An 8465-nucleotide genomic window follows, 5' to 3' on the forward strand; every position below is an offset into this window, starting at 1 on the left:
CCTCATTTAAATAAAATTAACAAATACTATAAGTAAAAAAAAAAAACAAAAGCCCACGTTTAGAAACCGTTATATAAATTCTTTCCGACATTGGGCCGGTGTTATGCGCAGAGCGCCGGGAGATTTCCTGAAGCTCAGAAATCACTGGGCATGTTTTCTAAATAGCCGCTATCTTTAATAACTGATGGAGGTTTTGAGCTGTATACACACGCATTCCTGCCTAAACAACTCTTAAAACTACACCTGTGACACAATAAACAGTAATATTTCAAACATTCTGCAGGCTGATATTTGGAGAAAGGAAAGAATAATGAATAAACCAGTTGTTGGGTCAAAATAACCCAACCAGGTGTTCATTTGTAAACTACATCTCATATGAGCCAACATGAGCAACTCAACAATGTGTTTAAAGTACCTGAAATAATCCAGAACTTAAATAACAATAAACCGATACAGAGATACGCTGTATAACGGTCACTGTTGTATTTACGGCAACGAGCGAAAATGTCACTTTGCGCCACCTGGCGGCCATTTTACGAATGACTTTGAAATGCAACTGGTTTATTTTGGCCGCTGACGTTTTTACGCGGCGGTGAGCGCGACGGTAATAACCATTCCAATTGATCAACTACTGTACATGCTACGAGCTACATGCTGTATTAATATAAACAAATTATTAAGGATATGTTTAAAAAGTCTTAATGTATTCTCAACATCTGTGCATTAATGTAACTATAGGGAAATCTATAAAGAGAAAAAAACTAGCTGCAAATTTTAAACAACAGGACAAAAAACAGTGTGGTGTAACGTGAATGGTGTTTAACTTACTGCATTGACGTGTCTGAGGACGTGTCAGGTTTAGTTTATTACGTAGCTCTTTTTCTCTCTGACTGCTGTCCTAACCTGTCAGTCCCGACAACTTGCATGAATCTCAGAATCACTTACTGCATCGTGATTATCATGAGATGTAGAAATGAGATTCCTTCAGTATGTTCATCTAAAATTGTGTTTCTGATCTAATCCTCTATATGTATGCAGCTACAGCTGGCAGTCCATCTGTTGCTTTTATGCTCGGGGTAAGATCATACAGTATAACGGCATGCAAAACCCAAGGTTTCTTCAGGATTCTTAGAAATATGCAATTATATTTAAAAAAAGCTTTCTATTATAAAGTACTATTAGGACATTTCTGCCCATGGAGATCTCCGCCGAATTGGTGTTTAATGGAAATGTTATAGTGTCACGCCCTGCATGTCTTATTTTGCTCACTGCTCATCGATCTGGCAGCAGTAATATTCCTGTCTTGGACACCAATGTGTGTGTTTTCATCTTGTTGACTTCACAATAAGGCAGTCTTGAATATTGATTTGCATGTTCCTCACACCTCCACCATGAGACCCAGAGCCCGAGGCATAAATGTGAAAAATGCTTCAGTTTAAATAAAAGTGGGTGGAAACGGTAAAGAATCATATAGTGGATTGGGATTCATCTCCAAAGAGATTCTGGACGGTCCCATAAGGACTTGATGCCTTAACCTTTAACCGTACTTGCTTCAGTTGAGCCATAGTTTCCTTCCTGGATGTTCCTGTGGAAATGTTTGCTCTTAAGCTGGTTCTAAATTTAGAACTGAATATTGTGTAAGGTTCTCATCTCAAGAACCTTATAAAAACACATATACTGAGTGTTTCAGGTCAGCAAAGCTTACATGCTTTATGTCCATAAGAGTGTGGTAGTATCAGATTTCTAGTGCTTTAGAGAATTTAACAAATGATGTGCAGCTAATGATCCATTCAATTCCGACTATTATTACAATATAAAATTTTTATCTTTTTTCTTATACTTTAAGTCCATCTAAAGGACATGTAGCTCACTAGAGCTTTATGTAAAAGCAATTTAGCCTTTATTGATTGGTGTTATTTCACCCAGAATCTAATATCATGTGTTATTTACTGTAGCTCCCTGTTTTTCCAGTTCATATCACATCTGTCATTCATTGCTCTTTTATTATTTGCAACTCCAACATGAGAAGTCAGAGAAATCGTCAAGTTAAATTTCTTCAGGTTGCTTAAACTTTTGGTCCAACGTTTCAGAAAATTTATAATGAGGAAAAAGTGACAGGAAGAGGCAGAGAGTTTGGGAGAGAATGAGATGAAATGACTGACGAAACACTAAATCCATTTAAGCCCCGGCTCCAGAACGGATCTCTGTAGACATCCTGACTTTCTTACCTCACACTTGATTATTTCACTGTTTGTGCTCTGAAATATAAAGTTCAGCCTCTTCCAAATCTCAGAACTGTTTACTTTATTATGGTGAAGGTCAAACAATCTTATTACAGCCTTTATTATATCTCTTCAGAACTATATAAACTCTTCAGAACTGATCATCTTCCATTCTAACACCAGTTCTGCTGCTAAACGACTCCACAATAAACATCTTTTGCTTTTTTTTTTTTAATTCTATATGACTGTGCATGTGTGTGCGTGTGTTTTTTATCCACCAGAACTTAAAAATTAGATGATTTAAAGAGTAAAGCAGGCACTTTGGCAATGGGACGTCTCTGCAGCTTAACTGTGTCTACAGGTCCTTCTCAAAAAATTAGCATATTGTGATAAAGTTCATTATTTTCTGTAATGTACTGATAAACATTAGACTTTTATATATTTTAGATTCATTACACACAACTGAAGTAGTTCAAGCCTTTTATTGCTTTAAAATTGATGATTTTGGCATACAGCTCATGAAAACCCAAAATTCCTATCTCAAAAAATTAGCATATCATGAAAAGGTTCTCTAAACGAGCTATTAACCTAATCACCCGAATCAACTAATTAACTCTAAACACCTGCAAAAGATTCCTGAGGCTTTTAAAAACTCCCAGCCTGGTTCATTACTCAAAACCGCAATCATGGGTAAGACTGCCGACCTGACTGCTGTCCAGAAGGCCATCATTGACATCCTCAAGCAAGAGGGTAAGACACAGAAAGAAATTTCTGAACGAATGGGCTGTTCCCAGAGTGCTGTATCAAGGCACCTCAGTGGGAAGTCTGTGGGAAGGAAAAAGTGTGGCAGAAAACGCTGCACAACGAGAAGAGGTGACCGGACCCTGAGGAAGATTGTGGAGAAGGACCGATTCCAGACCTTGGGGGACCTGCGGAAGCAGTGGACTGAGTCTGGAGTAGAAACATCCAGAGCCCCCGTGTACAGGCGTGTTCAGGAAATGGGCTACAGGTGCCGCATTCCCCAGGTCAAGCCACTTTTGAACCAGAAACAGCGGCAGAAGCGCCTGACCTGGGCTACAGAGAAGCAGCACTGGACTGTTGCTCAGTGGTCCAAAGTACTTGGATGAAAAGTAATGAAAAGCAAACTCGGATGAAAGCAAATTTTACATGTCATTCGGAAATCAAGGTGCCAGAGTCTGGAGGAAGACTGGGGAAGGGAAATGCCAAAATGCCTGAAGTCCAGTGTCAAGTACCCACAGTCAGTGATGGTCTGGGGTGCCATGTCAGCTGCTGGTGTTGGTCCACTGTGTTTTATCAAGGGCAGGGTCAATGCAGCTAGCTATCAGGAGATTTTGGAGCACTTCATGCTTTCATCTGCTGAAAAGCTTTATGGAGATGTAGATTTCATTTTTCAGCACAACCTGGCACCTGCTCACAGTGCCAAAACCACTGGTAAATGGTTTACTGACCATGGTATTACTGTGCCAACTCTTCTGACCTGAACCCCATAGAGAATCTGTGGGATATTGTGAAGAGAAAGTTGAGAGACGCAAGACCCAACACTGAGCTTAAGGCCGCTATCGAAGCATCCTGGGCCTCCATAACACCTCAGCAGTGCCACAGGCTGATTGCCTCCATGCCACGCCGCATTGAAGCAGTCATTTCTGCAAAAGGATTCCCGACCAAGTATTGAGTGCATAACTGAACATAATTATTTAAAGGTTGACTTTTTTTGTATTAAAAACACTTTTCTTTTATTGATCGGATGAAATATGCTAATTTTTTGAGATAGGAATTTTGGGTTTTCATGAGCTGTATGCCAAAATCATCAATATTAAAACAATTAAAAGGCTTGAACTACTTCAGTTGTGTGTAATGAATCTGAAATATATGAAAGTCTAATGTTTATCAGTACATTTCAGAAAATAATGAACTTTATCACAATATGCTAATTTTTTAAAAAGGACCTGTATAAGAGTGAGCTGTGGTAAGTGGGTGCAGGCTGGAATATTCACACTAGCCCACAAACATAACTAGGCTTTTTAGAGTGTAAAAATCTGTCAAGCAGTGGAGGATGTCCTTCAGTTTTTGGTATCTTTTCACTGTTGTTAAAGCTCAGTTTAATTTCCCAGCCAATTTTTGCTGCTTTCTCTCCTACAGGCTCTTTCTTGTTGATTTTTTTCTTTTGCTGTCCATATCTTCATCTTATCTCTACATCAAAATCAGTAAAGCCATCTCTGCACTTGTTTATCTCCGTTCTCTGGGTTTGGCTGAGATCCAGTCCGGCCCGATGGTTCATGGCAGATTGACACTAGAATAGTCATCTCTTATCTCCGGCCCAGGAGCTCTGTTCAAGGAGGGAAACTTTTACCGAAACCTGTCAAATTGACTGCCTACAACATTGCAGTAGGACCTTAGTGAGATGTTCAGTTGGCCAACACATATTATATGGATGTTTTATTGCTATGTTCAAACTTCACATTCTACTATATTTAAATATGCATTTCTTCGAGAGTAGAGTCTACATTTTTTAGTCAAGTTTCTAAATTCACAATTGTGTCTTGGTGACCTGGTGAAACTTCTCACATCAGGAAATTTTCACATGATCTGCCAAGATTATTTTAAATCTTATTTTTAACATTAACCAAGATCCTTGATGAGCTTCAGCACAAGGTTAAATCAAAAACACTTCCCTGAAGAACTCTAGCGTATGACTGCACCAGGTGCAGATGAGGTGCAATATACTGTAGAACAAGAGTAGACCAAGATCTAATTCCTGTTGAGTTCCAGCAGAAAAATAAAGCAAATAACTGATTGCTGAGGAATGTCAGCGTAAGACTGGGGCAATAATTAACTCTGCATGACAGAAGTGACCCTTAAGGAACTCAAAACAAGAGTAGACCAAGATCTGTCCCTTGATGAACTCAAGCACAAAATTAGACCATGAACTGGCTCCTGAGGACCTTAAACACAAGACTATTACCATATCTATACATTCAGATTAACTGCAGCACATCTACACACTACAGGCAAATTAACTCCCACAAATAAATCTCAGGATCTTCAGCAGGAGGAAAACTAATTAAAGGTTATCTTCATGCCATGTACAAATTACGTGTTTTGCATTTTATCACAGGTTGCTTGTTTTTTGTTATAAATCAATGCTATTAATTCTGATGAAGTTTAGATTAAAGATGGAGTAAATATTAATTCCTAAGCATGCATAAGGTTAAGGAGGATTGTTTTTTTTTTTATTAAGTTTTAATTTAAACCCAGGAAAACTTTTCACAATTCATTGATGGCTTTTAGAATTTTAACATGAAACATCAGCTAGAAGACATGTGAGACCTGACTGTCAGGATGGTGCCATTTCTGCTCCACTTTCCGTGTCCTTATTAAAACTGAACTGAGTGGGAGAACTGTCACTCTGCCAGGTGAAGCTACATGAGCATTAATGTAAATCCATGGGGAGTTGGGAGAGACCTGTGCACCCATCCGTCCTTCTTGTCTGATATTTTTAGGACCTTATTTCTTGTTTTTTGACAGAAAGTCGTGTGCATCTACTGTGCTATACAGTATACTGCTGTGCTTTTATCTGTAGATTTGGACCTGCAAACCTGCGGGCTGGATTTAGATCTGCAGACCTTGTGTTTCTGTGTGAGCGTGTCTAATGACTCTGTGTGCAATTTGATTTGTGCCGATTGGAAATGTACAGTAAATGCAGACCTAACCTGTGGAGTCTGACTCTGAACACAATTCAACTGAGGTGGTGTGAGAGTCAGAAAGTTTAATAGACAAAGTCACTAGGTTGTGATGATTTAATTTTTGATTAACTGTAACTATGAATTGATTTTAATTTTAGCCTGTATGAGCGCTCCATTACTTGGTTTGATTCTTCCTTTCTCAGAAAGTAATTACATTCCCGTTTAAAGCTTTTATAAAAAGACACTAAAAAGCTGTTGAATGCTTAATACTTTTCATTTTTATAATAAAGCCATATGGTAAGGTCTGCTTATGCACTTTTTCCCTCACGCTGACAGCAATCTATTAATTAAGTAACCTAATGGCGGTAATTGCACACATTCATGGCCCCAGTTTCTGAAATTACTGCCAGCCTTGCCGCTGCTGCCAGGACTCAACCGTCTCTGAGGTGAGAGTTCTTGAAACCTCGGGTTCAAGCTCATATGGCAGCAGATGGTCTGAGCCATTTTGTCCCATTGCACCCTAGACTTTCACTTTGGCTGGCGCTCGGCATCTGATGGGTGTTTGCACAGACGCGTGTTTTATTTCTTTTGGGCAAGAAATAGATTCTGAACGCAAAGCCTGAGCAGGTGCGGCCTAACGAAAAACTAAAATGTGTTCAGCGTTATTCGCTCCACAATAGAGCTGGAGAGAGTAATCTGCTGGACAGTGCCAGGATCTAAAGTAATTAATGAATATGTGTGCCACTGCTGTAAATAAGGGTAGACCGGATTCCAAGCTAATCTTCAGCATAATTAAATTTAACCTTACAATCCCACAAGTCAAAGGATTTTCTGCTCTGCTGGAGACGACTCGCTTTTGTCTTTTTTCAATCGTCCACACCATGTCCTCCATCCCCAAGTAATATCAGCCTGCTTATATAACTCTGCAGTAAATAATTTCTCAGGTCATGTGGTAATGAGACGGGGCTGAGAGTGAGTGTGTTGGAGTTTAATGGGCTCTGGGTTGAGGGAGAAAGCTGGACCTGACAGGTGAACAAAGCACATATGAACCTGTTCCTACCTGCTCCCGGGACGAAGATGGTAGGAAAGACGGATCGTTATCCATCGTAGGTCCAGAGGCGTTATCCTGGTGTTATCTCGTCAACTAGTAAGATTCTTTTGAAGGTACTGTAATAGTGGAAGGCTTAAGGGTGCAGTGGAGGTGAGAATGAGCAAGAGTGATCTTATGGGATTGAGGGTCGCTCTCGGGCTAGTGTGAGCACAGAGCAGAGACAGGAAGTGTCATAATAGAGGAACAGGTGGGAAATGTGATGCCGAGATTACTTTAAAATAAATATTCACAAGAAAAATAAAAATTGCTGTAAACCCCCTGAATTTGTTCTGGTTTAACCCAAGTGGTACCATTCCAGTATGTTGCCCTCCACTTGTTTTCAGAGCTTCTTAGTTCTTATATGTTGTTTGTGCAGTTGTAGCAAACTTGAAGATCTTTCCAGGAGCAGATGTACTTATAGTGGAGACTCACGTGACACTTTATTTGCACACACTTTATTCGACTACTATATACTATAATTCTATTTGAATTCTAATTGTAAGCAGTTACACTAGAACTTATGTAAAAGTGGACATGGTGGATGTGTAAATATTTTTGCAGGCTACAGTAATGAAGCATCCCACCCTTTCACCCACCCTATTTTAGTATTATGGGATTTTTGTGTAGAAGTGACATATAGTTTAAACCCAATGTGGTCCATTTTAATAACACTTCAAAATATGCAAAAAAAAAAAAAAAAGAAGGGGGGTCAAGGGGTGAAGCACTATAAAGCACATTTTATCGCATGTTTGCTTTAACGTTATAGCATTATCCAAAACTGTACATTTCTCTTAGAAGTCTGGAACCAACATCTTTTATAAGTAGACCCACACAGCACCTTTACATTTGTACAAAATAATAATTTTACAACATTTTCACTCTTCTAAATGAGACTGATTTTATATTAGGAGTGCACTATTACAGCCTGACCCTGCTGCGTATACTAACAGCACACTAACAGCAGAATCAGCGGCTGCAACACCACGTATCTTAAGTAAGAAATAAAACACTCTGGAGCATGCAATGGTGGGAAAATTAATATATCTGTATAATAAACATTTCATATTGTGGAGCATGCATGAGACAAGTCAGTTTCTGTTATTACTTACATTATGGCACTAATACAGTAATAACTACTAGAGAGGTAATACTACTGATGCTGTAAATAGCACATATTTATAAACATCACTATTGTTTATTATTACAACTATAAACAAACTTACCTGACAGGATGCTGAACTGTGTGGAGCACCACGTGTAGGATTATATAAGAACTGCAACATTTCACCACCTCAAATGCAAACACATATAAAATACATTTTATTTAAATTATATATATTTTGAAGTTAAAGTGACTATACATGATTTGTCCCACAAAAAGAATCATGATACATAACTAAACTGATTCATCCCTGTCTCTGCTAACTTTAAAACACTACTTTATCACAT

Source organism: Clarias gariepinus, chromosome 17 (assembly GCF_024256425.1).
Source record: "Clarias gariepinus isolate MV-2021 ecotype Netherlands chromosome 17, CGAR_prim_01v2, whole genome shotgun sequence".
NCBI lineage: Eukaryota > Metazoa > Chordata > Actinopteri > Siluriformes > Clariidae > Clarias > Clarias gariepinus.